Genomic DNA, 19,091 nt, shown 5'->3' on the forward strand with positions numbered 1-19,091 from the left:
TATTGTTGACTGAGGTATAGCTGTTGATCATGTGCAGTTCCAGGAGGTCCAATTTTTCTATGCCTTGCCTTTCTTTTTTTGGGAAGGGGTTAGTTTATTGATAATCACCTGAGGCCCCTATACTGGGAAGGTTGACAGAGTTACGCAGACATTTTCTACAGGCTTAGTGTGCTCCAGCTATGGGAGAGAGATAAATGTCAGTTTTATCAAAATAATAATCAGCCTTTTGACTAGAAGCAAAGTGTAATGTCTACATTCATATATTCAGAGAGACTAGTCTGACACAAGTTCATAATGCTTAGCCATATCTTGGTTGCTGGACATTTTTTCGCACATGTTATATTACGTTAAATAGACCGATTAACTCAGGGTAAATACTAGTTATTTATCAGGAAATAAATTTGGAAAGATTTTAGATTGAAACGCAGAAAACGGAGACTCGCTATATCAAACTTGGCAGGCTGACATAGGATTTGTGACTTAACGAAGGACGTTATTTGAATGCAAACTTTGAGTGATAGCTAAGAGTCAGAAATGACACTAAAGCTTCCAGGCAAAAATCATTTTGTCTTCTTTTTTCGGCTGACAATTGATGTGAACGGAATCCACCGGCACTTGTGGTAAAGGCATGCTCCCAGTTCCGAGCCCGTATCGAGGCGGTGATTGAGGCTAAAGACGGCTACCTTGAATAGATGTCAGCTCTACTACATAATCGAGTTACCTGAATTGATTTTTTCAATAAAAGTTTTAAAATAAAGCTGTAGTGTTGTTTTCTTTAGGGGGGACAACTTTATCGTTCCACCCTGTATATATAGAGAGAATATAAAGAAATGAAGAAAAAAAAAAAAACAATATAAAAAAATGTACGCTCATGCATATAGATTTATTCGTTGATCGAATATGGATGTTACATCAATAAGGGGCGTAGGATAAGTAAAACCTTATGCCGTAGTATTTCGAAGCCTAATGCTTCTCATCAGAAGAGGAGATAAGATGCTATCTAACGTATGAGTGATGCGACGTCTAGCGATAGCAACATTAGAACGAAATAATTGGACGTGAGAGGAAATATTGAAACTGTTGGGTGAATGGGAGAACTACAGTGAAACGTATCGCAAAAACAAAAACAAAAAAAAAATAACATCTACGTAAATCGCTATATATCCACACGGTCGTGCGAGGTGGTCCAGTGCTACAAGTTTAGGCTTCTTACCATGAGGTCCCGATTTCAAATTTGCTGGATTCAGACACTCATATATAAAGTAAAAATGGATCGATAAAAGGACTGCTCCTTTTTAGGAGCAAGAGCGAAAGCAGTTCTCACATTAGAGGAGCTGATAAAGCTCTGGCAGCGAAAATCTTTTTTTCCCTAAACAATTCTGGAGTATTTTCGATAAAAATGTTGTGCACATGTACAGGGCTAGAGTAGCAGTCGGTACATTAATTTTCAAAAGTGCATTCATTGTAATGACGAAACATTTACATGTACAAGGTGTCCACAGAGTCTGTATACACACACACACACACACACACACGTGTATATATATATATATATATATATATATATATATATATATATATATATATATATATATATATACACACACACACACACACAGGGTGCCCACAAAGTCTGGCTACATGATCTACAGGACGCTTCCACAAATAATGTAGCCAGACTTTGTGGACACCTTGTATATTACATATGGAATAAAAGTGAAATTCGAAAACTTTTTTGGAACGTAACATATAATGGTCTTCGTTCAGTCCCGAGAGACAATGGATACACCCTGTAAGGGTGACTGCGTATGTCAGTGAAGCAAGGGATGCGCAATCTTCAACTACACCTCTTCTGAATCGACACTGCTTCAATTCAATGGCAAGGAAAAGTCCAGGATGACTAGAAACAATGCCGAGATAATTGGAGAGCACCCAAATAATCACCCATTTCACTACCAATCAGGTTTAACGATATCGGTGATCTAACGGAACCCCGCGTGTCAACATGATTATGCCGGGATGAGAATGATATGAGAATGATAACGACCGTTTCTTTAATTTTAACATTTTCAAATATGTCTGCCTAAGTTTGAAGCACATATTTATTGTCGCAATCAACGAAACTCATCTATTACGAGGATAGTTAAATTCATACAAATGATGATTCAAAATTGACTGTTGCTTATTAAATTGTTCTTAAAACTAATTATTCAAATAGTCAGGGTTGTGAATTCCGAGATAGAAGCGTTGATTAAATTTTAAAGCAAAATACGTATGAGATACGTTTGAAAGTCAAATTACAACACAATATTATGAAAAAACAAAAACAAATATTTGTTTGTTTAAAAATTATGTTTCGGTGTTCCTTCCTCAGAATTTTATACAAAAATCAGTCAGTAAAAAGTCTGCGTGTTGTCTGTCTACGGTGTTATTTTGAAATGCCGGAAGAACGAGTTGGATAACGCGATATTAAAGTCAGGGTTGTGAATTAAGTGATAGAAGCGTTGATTGAATTTTAAAGCAAAATACGCATGAGATACGTTTGAAAGTCAAATTACAACGCAATATTATGGAAATAAACAAATAATATTTGTTTAAAATCACAAATATTATTTGTTTAAAATAACAATTATACTCCTTTCTTATAAGTTTATATATTTGTGCATATAATATTAATATATATATATATATATAACATAATATAGTTAGAGATAAATATAAAAAGTTTTAGCTTTAGACTAATACGTGTAATATATCTACCACACCCTCTTTTTCTCTCTGTTCACATGTGTGTGTATGCGTGTATGTATTTGTGTGTATGTGCATATATGCTTGTGTGCACCGGAAAAAGACAACAAGAGACAAAAACGGGTTATTTTAATAGGCTGAACCGTATGTTCTTTAATGTGTTATGTGAACATGCATAGATTGGCGCGCATACCTGTTTCCTGCCTCTCGGAATAAAAGGGGCCTGTGTGTGTGTGTGTGTGTGTGTGTGTGTGTGTGTGTGTGTGTGTGTGTGTGTGTGTGTGTGTGTGTGTGTGTGTGTGCGCGCGCGTGCGCGCATTTGATTGCTTTTTGGCCGATGTCTGCGAGCCTTTCTTGCTCATCTATGTCAGCGGCAAACAATAAAACACTGCGATGTTGCCGAACCCGTCGGCTAAGTCAACACAGCCACGGTACCTTGGTAACGCAACCAAACACAGGAACAACGCTCAATAAATTGAACCAATATTTCATTGTGTCATGTAGATGCAAAAATAAATAAATAAAAGAATGCCTCAATCAATCCTCATCGTTGCCGACTAATACGCCCCTTTCGCGTCACTTCATTGAACCGAAAATCGTCAACGATCAATTAAGCCATCCCATTTTGCTTCGATCTGTCCATCGATCTATCTATAGGCATACCTATCCCAGTCTTTTAATTCTTTATCTCTAGCTATATTATATATATATATACCTTCTTCTTCTTCTTCTTCTTCTTCTTCTTCTTTCCCCATCTGTCTCTCTCATATATATATATATATATATATATATATATATATATATATATATATATATATATATATATATTTGATGATGATGTTCATTCTTTATCTCTAGCTATATCATATACTAGCAAGGGTGCCCCGCGTCGCTCGGTCGTAAAATACGCTTAAATATGATATTTTAATTTACGCAGATTTCATATTTATTATTATAGACTCAATAATTTCAAATATTGTACCTAATACAGTCATGATATCAAAAGTAAAATAAAAATATGATTTTAGTGCCATCAGCTGGAATCGAAACCGGAAAAAAACATAAATTATTGAAATTATATCTACAAGTTAAGCATAAGACTGGAGTTTATTTGTACTTAATACGGTATGTGGAAAGGGGTATGGATTTTATTAAATACAAACTGGTTTCCATGACAACAATGTTTTGTTAGAGAAGATGCAAATAAGGGCGGCCGGGCGGTCCACACTAATTTATAATCATATATATACCCAAATACAGAATGGTATCTAGAACATTTTTGTTCTTGTGATTAAGGGAGGTGGTGTTTAATCAAAACTGCTGGGAAGCTGCGATTTAATAAACTGTTTTGTTTTTAAATCCCTGAAACAGTTTTTCATGGTAAACAACTGATGATCCTTAAATTAACATTGGAATTATTGTGAATTCTAGAGAGCAAGTTGATGCAATGATTGCAGGTGATTAAATGACTTTCTGACTAAATAGTTTTTTTCAACAAATGATAAAAAATATAAAAATTAAATAGTTTTTTTTTAAATAGTTTTAAAGGTTAATAAACTTCCAAGACTATATGTATGTATGTATGTATGTATGTATGTATGTATGTATGTATGTATATATATGTATATTAGACCTCTTCAAAATTGACCTTTTTCTTCAAACATATGGAAACTGATATTATTCCCATTCTCCAAGGTCTAAATTAGCTAAATATACCAGTTATTGTAATGTTGGACCTTGGCTATGCCTGCCTCAAGAGCCATGTAATTTTATTGTTGACGTTTTTCAAAAACGCTGCAAAATATGGGATATTATGTCCTTATTTTCATTGTAGCTTTCCAGAGTTGATGCTATAGCATTGAAAGTGGTACCAAATGAAAGCTAATAAAATGTTCTTGCATATGGTAGTAAGCACAATAAAACACATGAACACCTGTGTAAATTTTAACTAATTTTAATGCACAAACAGCTGGGACACTACAAAAAATCAGTTTGGTAGTATGATAGCACTGCACTGACACATATATTGCATAAGAAACTGTCAGATAGGATGTTACTAATACATGTATTATAACTTGTTCAATGTGGCTTTTTTTGAAACTGTCAAATTTTTTCCTGTGGTACTCCACAACTTGTAGTAAGCAGCTTCTTTGCTCTGGCTCACTTGTGATCAGAGTTGCAAAGTCACTCATTAGTTTCACACCTCTCTCAGCCACATCATTGGTCACTTTCACTGACCTCACAAACTTCTGTGCATTCCTGTAGCTGTCATTGTCTTCCCAGGTGTCAGCAGGAGTAGTGAGCCAGTCACATTTCACTCGAAGAGCATCAAACATAAAGTGAGACTCTGGCCCTACCAGGTCTGTGAGAACTGTAGCTGCATTGATGACAGGAAACACTGGCTTGCCTTTCCTGTAACTCTCAGGCTTCTCTGTTTCTGACAGCTTGACTGCGAGCTTCTCTTTTGCAGACTTGGTCATGCTGGCATGTGAACTGAACAAGGTGAATGGCACTAGTTCCTGGGTCAGATACCAGCGGTGGTTGTTCATTTTCTTGAGAACAGAGGTTGCCAGTTCATAGTCATACTGCTTGTATTGCAGCATGTTCTTCATAAGCTGGAGGTCATGGATAGGTGCATCAGCTGCAGATGTGGTGGTCACCCAGTGGCTGGTGTAGAATAAGGCCAGGAACTTGTTTATCCTCTCCAGCTTGAAGATAGTGTCCGTGTTGTATTTTAGTTCCTTGGAAAACATGAGCATCTTCATACAGTAAATGTTCCTGGCCATCCAGCGGGCTTGATGAATGGCACTTGGCTTGGCCCAGTGGATACCTCGAGGAGGTTCCTCACCAAGCAGGATCAGGCACAGCTCTGCCACCTCTCTGTAATCTGCCCTCGGACTTGCTTCCTCAAGGTAATTGCTTAAGACTGCAATTGTGATTGTCTTCTTCTGTTTCAAGTCTTGTTCAACTAGGCCCAGAACTCTTGGGCAGACCTTAACCAACTTGTCCCACTTCTCTTTCACATTGCTGAACATTGGGTTGTCAGGACTCTTGACCTTGCTGAACACAGCCTCCCATACACTTCCAATTATTACCTCTTATATGTGATGACGACAAGCGAAGTAGAATACCTTTTTGTCTAGTTTTTCTTCAATAAGCTTCGCTGCACCCTTGTTGATGCCAATGTTACTTGCTGTGGTATCAAATACCAAGCCTATAATGTTGTTTGTGAGACCCCATGCTTCTATCAGTTCCAATGTAGCATTACACTGTTGGATTCCTGTGGAACTTTCTATGAAGGGCACACCAAGCAGCTTCCATTCTTCATACTGTGGAGTACCAGAGACGAGCACTGCAAGACTTTCCACTGGGTATCTTTCACCAAGAACATCCCGTAAAAGTTTTCCATCCCAGTGTAGTGTGCAGTCATCTGGTGGACTTTCCTTGAACTTATTCATGTAACTTTGGCACAAGTTATGACGAGTGTTTATCCTATTTCGTCTTGTAGTAGAGGCTGATATAACAAAGTCATCAAGATCTGCGCATCCTGCTTTCAACACTGCATACACCATGGCTGTAGTCTGGTTGTCAGAGAGTGACAACCGATCTGCAGTGCTACAAATCTCTTCACTGGTCATAACTGAGTGTGGAAAGTGTAAGGTTATCGTACTTGGTTTTGATGAACAGCTTGGTGTTGTCTCAATGTATTCTGAACCCTCATTAGTACCAGAGCCTTGACTGTTCTCTGGGTCTTCATCACTTGAAATTTTCCCAACTTCTGCTGCTGCAGCAGTCACTGATTATAACATTCTCTCTTCTCTTTCTTCTCGGAAGCTTTTCTCTCTAGACTTCTTCTCAAACACCTTATCATGACCTGACATGTGTGCCAGGCGAGTGGTCTGTCGGTCCAAATAGAAATTGACATCCTCTTCCTTGGTCTCCTTTGTGAGCAGCCTGTTGCTTCTTATCTCCTCCACAACATCCAATATCAAATAACTTGTCTAAGTTCTTCAGAAAGTTAGCTCGTTTCTCTTCCTCTGGTTTGTTATTTCTTCCCTTGTTTTTAACAATTTTCCTGTACTTTTCATGGAGGATCATGAAACGGTTGACTGCATTTGGTCTAGTTAGTGTTTTAATCCTTGCCATATTCCAGAATGGCAAAACGACATCCACTGTATCATGGGCTAAAGACCTATTGTCACTGTTGGGATTATCATTCCTCAAATGCAGGAAATACTGGAACACCTGGCGATTAGTAGAAAGTTGAGAGCCCCTGATGCTGGAGCTGGGTTGCCCAATGAGATACACATCACTGAATGACCTTGTGGCAGGAGTTGCCACCTTTCTTCTCTTTTCAGTTGGTCCATCCCGTTCACTTGTATCGCTGACCACTTTCCCACAGCGTAGTTGTCTTCCAGATGCCATGTTGTCAGCAGTTCACAAATCTTAAAAAATCAGCTTTAACTTACAATCTGAAATGAAGAGATAAAACATACTTAGTGATAATAAATTATATACATGCATTAAGAGTAACAGTTTTGAGATAAAGTTATGTATTATATGATGGCATCCTTTCCAAGCATAAAAATATATATGTTTGTGCATTAAAATTAATTAAAATTAACACAGGTGTTCATGTGTTTACTACCATATGCAAGAAAATTTTATTAGCTTTCATTTGGTACCACTTTCAATGCTATAGCATCAACCTCTGGAAAGCTACAATGAAAATAAGGACATAATATCCCATATTTTACAGCGTTTTTGAAAAACGTCAACAATAAAATTACATGGCTCTTGAGGCAGGCATAGCCAAGGTCCAAGATCACAATAACTGGTATATTTAGCTAATTTATACCTTGGAGAATGGGAATAATATCAGTTTCCATATGTTTGAAGAAAAAGGTCAATTTTGAAGAGGTCTAATGTATATATATATGTACATATATGCATATATATATATATATATATATATATATATATATATATATAAGTAATCACTTTACTATCCTTATTTATTAAATGACTGATGACTTGGAAATCGGTCATAGAGTCAGCGAGGTGGTGGGAAATGAAGTGTATATCCTAAAATGGACCCTAAGCCCAACTTCATTATAAAGCCAACAACGAGATTAGTCAACCCCACGAGACCTGAGATCGGTAGGATTAGTAAGAAAATCTTGGAAAGAATCAATCTGAATTTGAAACAGCAATTTAACTTAAAGAAATGGATAAACAGTGCGGATCCTGTCAAATGGTTTATAGCCAAGGAGAAGACATGTACTGTTGTACAGTTTGATATATGTGATTATTATCCATCAATCACGAAGTATATTTTTGAAAAGGCCATTGTATTTGCAAAAAAGACATACAAATATCTCGGGTGATGACATCCGAATTATTAACAAGTGCCGAACTACGGTCCTGCTTAATAACTGCGAGCAGTAGACTACGAATAAGGAAAATTTATTTTTCGGCGTCCCGATAGGCTCGTTACATTTTGCAAAGACCTTCTTGGTCTCTATATCTTATACAATATAACAAATACTAAAGACATTGATGTAGGTGATATAGGCCTGTATCGAGACGATGGGTTGATTATTGTCAGAGAGGCTACAAATGTAAAAATGCGATAGGTAAGAAGAACTATCCATAGAGAAATGAATAATTTTGGCCTCAAGATAGAGATAAATAGCAACCTAAAGCAAGCCAACTTCCTTGATGTAACATTTGATTTTTTAAAAATGTCTTTAAACCATATATGAAGGATAATACTAACCGTATAAATCCACAATCTAACCACCCACCATTTATTATAAAGCATATACCATTTTCAGTTAAAAGTAGAATAAGCAATAACTCAGCTAACGAAGTAACTTTTAATAGTTATAAGAATCTTTATAATACAGCACTTAAAAATAGTGGATATAAAAACGTATAAATATGCTAATACTATCAAAAGTCGATCTAGAAATCGTAAGAGGAAAATGATTTGGTTTTCACCTCTCTTTAATATAATGTTAAAAACTTGTAATGAATTTTTACAACTTATAAATAAGCATTTCCCACCAAAAAATATATTACATAAGATTTTGAATAGAAATACTTAAAAATTAAGCCATATCTGTTGTGACAGCTTGGAAAGAATAAGAAAAAAACATAATAGCAATATATTAAAGACTGGTAACAATAAACCTAGTAATATAAAGGAAAACAATGTTATTAACTATTGCAAGTGTCGAATACCCGAGGAGTGTCCTTTAAATAATGAATGTGTAACTCCCTCAGTAGTATAACAGGCAAAAATATTCACAGAAGAAAATTCAAAGGAGAACATTTTTATATAGGAAGTATCCAAATGAAATTTAAGAATAGATTTTATGGACATACACGTTCGATGAACAACCAAATGTATGAAAAGGATACCTCGTTATCAATACATTATTGAAAATTAGAGAAAACAAGACACCAAAGGTTAAAGTGGAAAAATATTAAAAAGGCAAATATATGCCACTCACTACACTCGCCGTGTTTTTTATGTCTTTATGAAAAACTTGAAATAATGAGATTGAAGGACCGAGACAAACTATTGAATATTAAACAAGAGACTGCTATCTCCTGCAAACATTTTTAAATGCATGCACTTAAGAAATTATAAATTGACGATTATAAATAATTTCTTGACTGTAATTACACAAAAAAAAAAACCTGTCCCATGACCCGACTCACCCTAAATAAAACGGGAAATAATCAAAATTGAATATATAAGTAAATACTGTTGTATATCTTCTGAACTTATGAAATTACTAGTCCTGCTGAATACCTAGGAAAATGCATTAAATTGGGCGACAAAAAGAAGTTACCAACATTATTATTAGTCTTATTTTTGAATGACTTTTGTCAGCACACCTATATTATATATGTATGTACTTTTGTAGGATATTTGAAGTGTGCAATTTAAAGGAAAACATTATAGTACATTTCGACTTTGGATAGATATAATTTTGAACACTTATTTGATATTTTGTTTGCGTAATGATATATAAGTGATCTATGAATAAACGGTAAATATGCTTATATGAGTGTGTTAGTATTTTTTACTTGAGTGATTTGCAATTGCATTGAAAATAATTTTTATTCATATTCATTAATAAGAAGAAAATACGGTTGAATTTTTTAATGTACGTATATATCTATAGTGTAACAAAGTAGATACTGCTTTTATTTATTGTATTTAATTATTAGTGCATATAGTTAGATGCATGTGCTAAACGTGTATATATGTGTGGGTGCTTCTACATATGTATATATATAAATGGATAGAAAGCTCGTCGTGTATATATATATATATATATATATATATATATATGTGTGTGTGTGTGTGTGTGTGTGTGTGTGTGTGTGTGTGTGTGTGTGTGTGTGTGTGTGCGGGTGAATGTGTTGGTGCTACTTTTTAGTAAATTGTTTTATATGAATTTCTACGCGATATTATATGTACTCATATTTTTAACAAAAAAGGTCTTAATTTTAAAAATTATGACTCTCGTGCATATATACAAAGTGATAGGACGATTTTGTTTTAAACAAAATACAAATGAGAAAATCAAAGGAATCGTTTTGGGCATCAGAATATAGGCACAAATTTTACGATTTCGATACCTCCAAAAGTCCCGATGTTTTCGACCTTAGTTAATCGTTCCAACACTAATATATATATATATATATATATATATATATATATATATATATATATATATATATATATATATATATATACCCGTAGAGTCAGTATATGTTTTCAGTTGCTATGGAATAGTTAGTATATTTATTATGCAAAAAATACGAGCTTGCGCGTACAATAATGGCCACCACTTTTAATATAAGGAATTATATTGCTTAATATCCGGAAAACTACTTATTTGCGGAAAATTTAAATGCAATATTCGTTTTTAGCATACTCGAAAATTTATAAATGTGTGTCATTTTAATGGAAAATGTGAATGTGGAAACCAAGTAAAAATTTACCAAAACTTCTATTTATATATTTGCTTTGAAAAAAAAAAGCTACATTATATAGAGTGCTGGTCATCCGTACCTCCAAATTTGTCTGACGTCACTTCCGCCGAGTGGCTTTGTAAACAAAGAAGTACGACTCTTAGCGAAAGTCAGCATGACATTAAGTACTTATCACAAATCGACGGCATTAACTTTTGCTCATTTTTAACAGGCTAAAAAGTCTATTGTTTGCATAATCTTCAAAGTATTAATAAACATTTGCAAGTAACCCGACAGGCTGCTAAATTCCACCCCACACTGTAGAGATCCCTAGATGTAAAATATCTTTCTACTCCAATAGTATCTTCTTCAGAACCGCTAGACTTTCCAGGTCTCTCCTTCCCCAACAGTACTGACGTGCAGAAGTTCAAGTGTAACCTGAACCGACATCTTGCTGCTCAAATCCCTACATAGTACCCCAGTAGTTGTTGCCCCTGATAGTAGCCCCTACACCAAAGTGGCAATTTGCCTTGTTTGGGGTGAAAATCTAATTTTAAAAAAAAAAGTAATTTTAACGTCTTCAAACTGCCAATTACGAAATTTAGTGCAATAAAAGAAGACTTTAAAATAGTTTAAACCGTAAAAAAAAAAAAAAAAAAAAAAAAAAACTAAAGTAAATATGTAAAAAATTAACTGGTTTTGCATATTGTTACAGTTGCGGTAGCAGTGTCAGAAATTTCGTGAAAATAGTGAATAATTCCACCCCATCTTTCCAAGCTTATAACTCCTCGAAAAATGTAATTCAAGCCCTAATTTTTTTTCAATTAAAGGAGCAATGGCCAAGGTTTTATTAAAAAAAAGAAAAAAAAAAAAAAAAAAAAACAACAATGTTTTTTTTTTTAAAAAAGGTTTTAAACTTCGGACTTTACAGGTAAATTTCTAAAAAACGGATTTTTTTTTTTTGTTTTGTTTTAAATTTGAATATATTATTTATTGACCTTTTCTCTTCAATTTGTGATATATAAAACTATTCAACATAAATTAATTATTTACTTTTTAAGAGAAACTTGAAAATGTGTGACACTTACACAAATGGGGGGGGGCGTGAATTTAAAAAAAAAACGTTTGTCTAAAATATTATATTCGGTTTATTGGAAAGAACATAAAATTTCACATTGACCCTGAAAATATCGTAAAAATAGAATCAATAGAAAAACTTTGATAGATTTTTAAATTTTAAAAATTGTAAAAATATTGAGTTCGGAAAATTCATTACAGTTTTTAAAAAAAAAATATTTCTATTACTTTTAAAACAACTGTAATAGTTTATTTTGGAAGTATAATCCATAAAGAAAATAAATAACCCACTTTTAACAGAGAAATTACGAGATTTTTATATTTTATTCGCAGTTTCGTGTTAGGGGTGTCAAAAATTCCTACAAAAATTCTGATACACCTACAGTTGCGGTGAGAAAGAGGATTTACCGGTTAAATGGTTTTTATTTCTTCGTTTTCTTCTTAACCAAACAGATATTTCACTTTTATTGCCTTTGGTAACAGTTACTTATTGTGTGATTTTATGTTATGTTCCATTAATAAAAAAGTTAGACGTTATTAAGTACTGATAATTAAGTAGTTTCTTTTTACTAATACGTTTTCAACGACTCGTCGAGCTGATCTGAGTAATTTTAACGACTTTAAACTGTCAATTACATATAATCTATATATCTATAAAAATGAAAGTGTCTGTCTGTGTATCTGTGTATATGTGTGTCTGTGTGTGTACATTTCCCTACGCAATAACTCTGTCAATTTTAAGCCTACAGACTCGAAATTTTATATACAGAGTACTGAGATTTGGGAAAATCGATGTGATCAGTTTCGGCCAGAAATTTTGCGATTAAGGGGTAAAAGTTTAACGATTTGACCTTTGAGAACTCTACCAAACACCTCCTACAATTTTGGGTCTAAACACTTGAAATTTTAGATATAGGTTCTTTGGACATGGATCTAACTTAATAACTTGATTTGAGTCCTAAACAATAAATTCTAATAGGGGTCAAAGTTTAAAAAATTGACCTTCTTTTCTTTTTTTTTTTTTTTTTTGCTCAGCATACACCTCCAAACACCCGGGCAACGCCGGGCACCCATACTAGTATATATATATATATATATATATATATATATATATATATATATATATATATATATATAAAACTTTAAAATAAATTAACTCGTAGTTATACTTGCTTTTTTTTTGGGGGGGGGGGGCTTAACGATTTCAACTTGCAATGAAAATACACATAAAATTCGTAAAATGCCGATGCAAAAAAGCAAAAAAACTTTTTTGCATTATATTTTACGTACTTAAGATTTCTAATAAAAAAAACGAAGATAATAAAAACCATGTACGTGCAACCTTGTTTATTAACGATTATTTTATTGTGTTTTTAGTTCAAGTTCGAACCGTTTTTAAACTAAAAAATAAAACAAATATATTTTTTTTCTAATTTACAAAAAGCCCCTCCCCCACCCCCCCAAAAAAGCTGCTCGATCAATGCACACAATTTTTTAATAATTTAATTCTCTTTACTAAAGTCGTGCGTGATTGAAATCATTTAGAACTTTATAAAAGATGGAACGTTTTTCGCGTCCCAAATTGTTCGCTTATGATTAGTTTATTGCATTTTCATTACCAGTTGGAATCGTTTTACGACAAAAACAAAACATATATGTTTACGATTTAAAACTATTCAGTCTTTTATGTATTCTGTATTTGGCAGATTAAAATCCGGAAATTGGAGGAGAAGCTGTAAATACCTTATAATATGTTTCCATTACGCCATTTTGAATTTTAGAAATAAAATCACTAAAACCATAAATAAGGATTGGTGTATAATTATAAGGAAATAAAATATATTTCAACATTATATATATATATATATATATATATATATATATATATATATATAACTACTTAATTTACTCACATAAAATTAATATACGAAAGTATAGATTTATGCGTAAACTTTAAGTATTTACTTCAAAAGTGCTCAATACGTAGGTAGAGCTAGTTAGTAAGTTATAAAATGTATATGGCGATTAAGCTACACTGAATATTCCGCGTTTCATCCACTGAAGAGTCCTAGAGTGAATGAAACGCGGAATATTCAGTGTAGCTGAATCGCCATATACATTTTATAACTTACTATATATATATATATATATATATATATATATATATATATATATATATATATATATATATATATATATTGAATTTCGGACCCATTATTTTCCCTTCTCATCTTTTCTCGCTTGATCTCCGTTTTTTCCCTTGTCATAATCCACCCCTCCTCCTCCTCATCCTCCTCATCCTCCTCCTCCTCCTGATACTCACACAGCATCTACTCAAACAATCCTTGTTGTAATTACTCCATTTGATCTCTGTTTATTGTAAACAAATAAAACGCTGTTGCTTCTTAGCAACTAATGGCACACAAAACACATTTCCTTTTCCCAAACTTTGGCCACCATTACGTTCGATCGAAAACACCAGTTTCTTTCAAATAAATATTGACATTTGTAATAAACGTGATAGAAAATCTACATCTCTCCCCCTCTCTATATCTATCGCTCTCTCTCGCTCTCTCTCTCTCTCTCTCTATATATATATATATATATATATATATATATATATATACATATATATATATATATACACACACACACACACACACACACACACACACACACATATATATATATATATATATATATATATATATATATATATATATATATATATATATATATATATATATATAACACAGCTCCGTCCATGCATTGATTTATCTATCTATATTTTAACTTTTTCTTAGTAAATTATGGTCCGATTTGGTTGAAATTTTGTATGGATCTTTGTTGTAATAGGGTGCATCGAACTAAGTAGTATGGTATCCGTTTGATGCACAGTTGAAGATACATAGGGATTAGTCGCCTCAATACCACATTTACTCAAGAAATTTGGCATAACATACTAATTCTAAGTTAGCACGTTGTAACTTTTAAACATTTTTAACGAGTTTAAAAGTCTATCTATATTTTTATTTGCCTGCCAGTCAGTCTGTTTGTCTGTCCATCCTTCATACTTTATCTCGGTAGTTACTCGCCCGACCTGGTTGAAATCTTGTATGAACCTTTGTCATGATGAGGTGCAGCGAATTAAGTTTTATGGTATTCATACGATGCACATTTGGGGATTAATAGAGATTAGTCATCACAATATCACATTCAGAAGTTTACTCAGAAACTACTGGGCCGATCTGGCTGAAATTTTGTACAGACCTTCATTATGATAAAGTACGATAAACTATTACGTTATCCGTTCGAGGCACAGTTAGGATTAATCAGGATTAACAGGGATTGGTTAACACTTTACTACATTTGCTTTCACCTTATTTTTTTTTCGGAAACTACTGAGCCGATATTGCTGAAATTTTGTATGGACTTTCGTTATGATAAGTTGCATGGACCTAGATAGTATAGTATCTGTTCATTGAACAGTAAGGAATTTATAGGGATTAATATTTAAAGCAGAAATTTAACCATATTCAATAATCAATTTAGCATATAGCACTAAGTCAACAAGGTATATATATATATATGTATATATATATATATATATATATATATATATATATATATATATATATATATATATATATATATATATATATAATGGGTTAAGAAATTCCAACGAAAGAAAGATGTATATTTAAATAATGGAGTAGTCACCAACAATGTGTATTTTTTAACATTATGTTATTATTTCGTGTCTTGGTTTTTCATTGAGAATTATGTTTGGATCATTGTAATAATGTTTTTAAGTCATTGAAATCGTTTTTACGCGCGTTTCAGACAGTCTGTGATGCGTCCTCGTCAGAAATTATTTTCAAATGTGTTGGAGATGTAAAAATGGCGATTTTCGTAGTTAATACTATAAAACAATATACACATTCCCAAACCAATAAAAGCAAACACACACACGCACACACACACGCGCACACACACACACACGCACACACACATAAACACACACACATACACGCACGCACGCACACACACACACCCTACCCCACCCTAAAGGAAAAGAAAAAAACATTAGCAGAAAGAGATAGCGACTACAGTCAGGTCAACGTCTCCCTGGACAAGCCCAATAAAAGAGCAATAAAAATTCAGCATACCAATGAATAATAGACACTTACGTGCCTCCACCCCTTGGAAAAACTTCAAATTAACTACACATTTGAAAATAATTTCTGACGAGGACGCATCACAGACTGTCTGAAACGCGTGTAAAAACGATTTCAATGACTTAAAAACATTATTACAATGATCCAAACATAATTCTCAATGAAAAACCAAGACACGGAATAATAAAATAATGTTAAAAAAATACACATTGTTGGTGACTACTCCCTTATTTAAATATATATATATATATATATATATATATATATATATATATATATATATATATATATATATATATATATATATATATATATATATTAAAAAATATATGCCGCTCCCCATTTGGGGGTACCAAATTGGTAAAAGGGAAAATTATTCCTAACTCGCATTTAGGTATAAATGCACTTACATATAAATACTTGAATTCATTTAAAAAGTATCGCGAACAAAAACAAAGAAATAATATATATATGTGTGTATATATAATTATTTTCTACTATAATAATTAAATAATTATATAAATTTTCAGTCCGTTAAAATGCGCAAATGTTATAATCATTGATTTAAAATGAGTGCTTTATAAGAACCTCGAAGAATTTATTTCAGTTATAGCTTTCCGCCCGACAAACTTGGTTCTAGTCTCGATTTGCCTTGATTTTTCAGAAGTTTAATCCTTAATGAATCTCCCAGGCGGCTGCATTTGAGACACGCTGCATATATTCTAATCAAACTACTAGGACTAAAATTTGAGAAATATATCTTCATTATCTCTGTCGACTCGAACGAAGATTGGACTTCGTCCTTTGAACTTGGGATTTTTTAATCATGCCCATATACATTTATTGTTTTTAATGAATTGATAGTTGATATTTCTTCTGATGAAAATGACAAGAGGAAAATATATTCATTGGTTGATATAGGAATAAAATTATTTTGCTCTACGAAACGGGTGCATGTAAACATACTTAAAGGAATAAATTGTAAGATGGGTGGTATCTTGTGCTTTGGAATATAGGTCTTTGTCATTTATTTGTTTGTTTATATATATATATATATATATATAGTACTGTTTCTCTATATCACAACTCATCAGTGCGGCTAGACAAGCAACTGCTTCAAGCCAGGATCGCAAATAGATCGCCCAAACGACAGTCGTGGCATTTAACCGTCGCGATATTCGGCTGCTGCCGTGTGGCTAGTAAATAAACAATGTTTTGACATTGTCCAAATGCCTAGGCTCAATTTGTTTACACAAAGAGCGTCGCTTAATACGCTAATGGCAGTTTGTATATCACTTCCCAATATGCTCAACCCAAAATAGGGAGAATTGTAGTCATCCACATATGGTACGGCAAAAAGAAAGTCCGCATTCAAAAACTGTAAATTTAAGCTAAATTTAATGTAACTGTTTAAACAAACTATACTCATTTGATTCGCCTTTTATTCTTCTATAATTTTACCTGTTCATATTTGACTTTTAATTCAAATATTCTAGTGTTCACGTCAATTGGAAAAAATAATTTCAAATTGAGGAGGCAAAAAGAAAGTCCGCACAATGGAAAATTGTTATTTAAATGTTACTTTAGGACATTAATGAAACACAAATACAACAGGAACGCAATGAACTAGTTAATATTTAGTAGCATAGCCCTTCTGAAATTTGACAGTGCAATCTTTTGGAAATTCCTTGAAGTAGACTGCAGCAATACTCCGTGGAAAGAGCATCCCACTTTTTAAAATTGTTGTCCAAAGTTCTTCCAGGTTTTAAATTTTATCATTGCGTAGCTGTTGCTTGATGTAATGCCATGCGTTTTCTATAGGATTGAGGTCTGGAAATTGTGCAGGCGAATCCAAACACAGAATATCATGCTCTTTCAGGAACCTCTTGACATTGCCAGCTGTGTGAATAGGAGCATTATTATACATGAAGATGGGATTATTATCCAAATTCTGACCAAAGTAGGGGAGAAAATGTTCAGTCAATATATTAATGTACTTGGTCGAATTAATTTGACCTTGCAAGCGAACTATAGGCCCTGGAAATTGGTACTAATAATGCGCCACGCCAAAACTGAGCCTCCACCACCTTGCAGCGTTGAAACTGAGCACCTAGGATTAAATTCTTTGTCATTCCTCCGACGGTCGTACTGCCTACCATCACTGCCTAGCCTATTGAACTTGCTTTCGTGACTAAAAAGCACTTTTGACCAATATGAAAAGTCACGATCTTCATTGCATCTGACGAAGTCCAGACGGTGCTTTCTATTCTTTACAGAAATCATTGGCTTGCGTCTTGAAACATATCCTCGCAAATTAAATTCCTTTAACCTGTTCTTGACAGTAGAAAGAGAGCACTTTTTAACAAGATTGCACTGTTGTTGGATTTGGGGATCTGTTTCAAATCTGTTTCTTTGGCTGCGGATCTTGATAGCATTGTCTTCCCTGTTATAAGTAACTCTAGTACGCCCAGATTTAGGGTCACCGCAAACACTGCCAGTGTTTTGGTGCTTTTGCACAGTCTTTAGTACCGTTTTCTCATCACATTTCAATCTGCGGCCGATTTCTCGATTAGTTAAACCAGAAAAGTGGAGATTAATGAGCTCCTGACGATCACTAAGAGAAAGTCTTGGCATATGGACTAAATGTTACGTTGTATAATCTGGGACAACAACAATAATTACGATTAGAGATGCTTTGTTGACTGTTGGTGGATATTTTAAACTGATTTAGGGGCGATAATTTAAGCTGATTGTCAGGGGATTTGTTGCTGCGGACTTTCTTTTTGCCTCCTCAATTTGAAGTTATTTTTTTTTAATTGGCGTGAACACTAGAATATTTCAATTAAAAGTCAAATATGAACAGGTAAAATTATAGAGGATTATAAGTCGAATCAAATGAGGTATATGTTGTTTAAACAGTTACATAAAATTTAGCTTAAATTTGCAGTTTTTGAAAAAATTACAAGTGCGGGTGTTCCTTTTTGCTGGCACTATATATATATATATATATATATATATATATATATATATATAAATTATTAGCAAGAAAGAGAGAGAGAAGAGAGGGAGAGAGAGAGAGAGAGAAAGATTGTG

The sequence above is a fragment of the Euprymna scolopes genome, chromosome 5 (assembly GCF_053919585.1).
Source record: "Euprymna scolopes isolate OS-2025 chromosome 5, ASM5391958v1, whole genome shotgun sequence".
NCBI classification, from domain to species: domain Eukaryota; kingdom Metazoa; phylum Mollusca; class Cephalopoda; order Sepiida; family Sepiolidae; genus Euprymna; species Euprymna scolopes.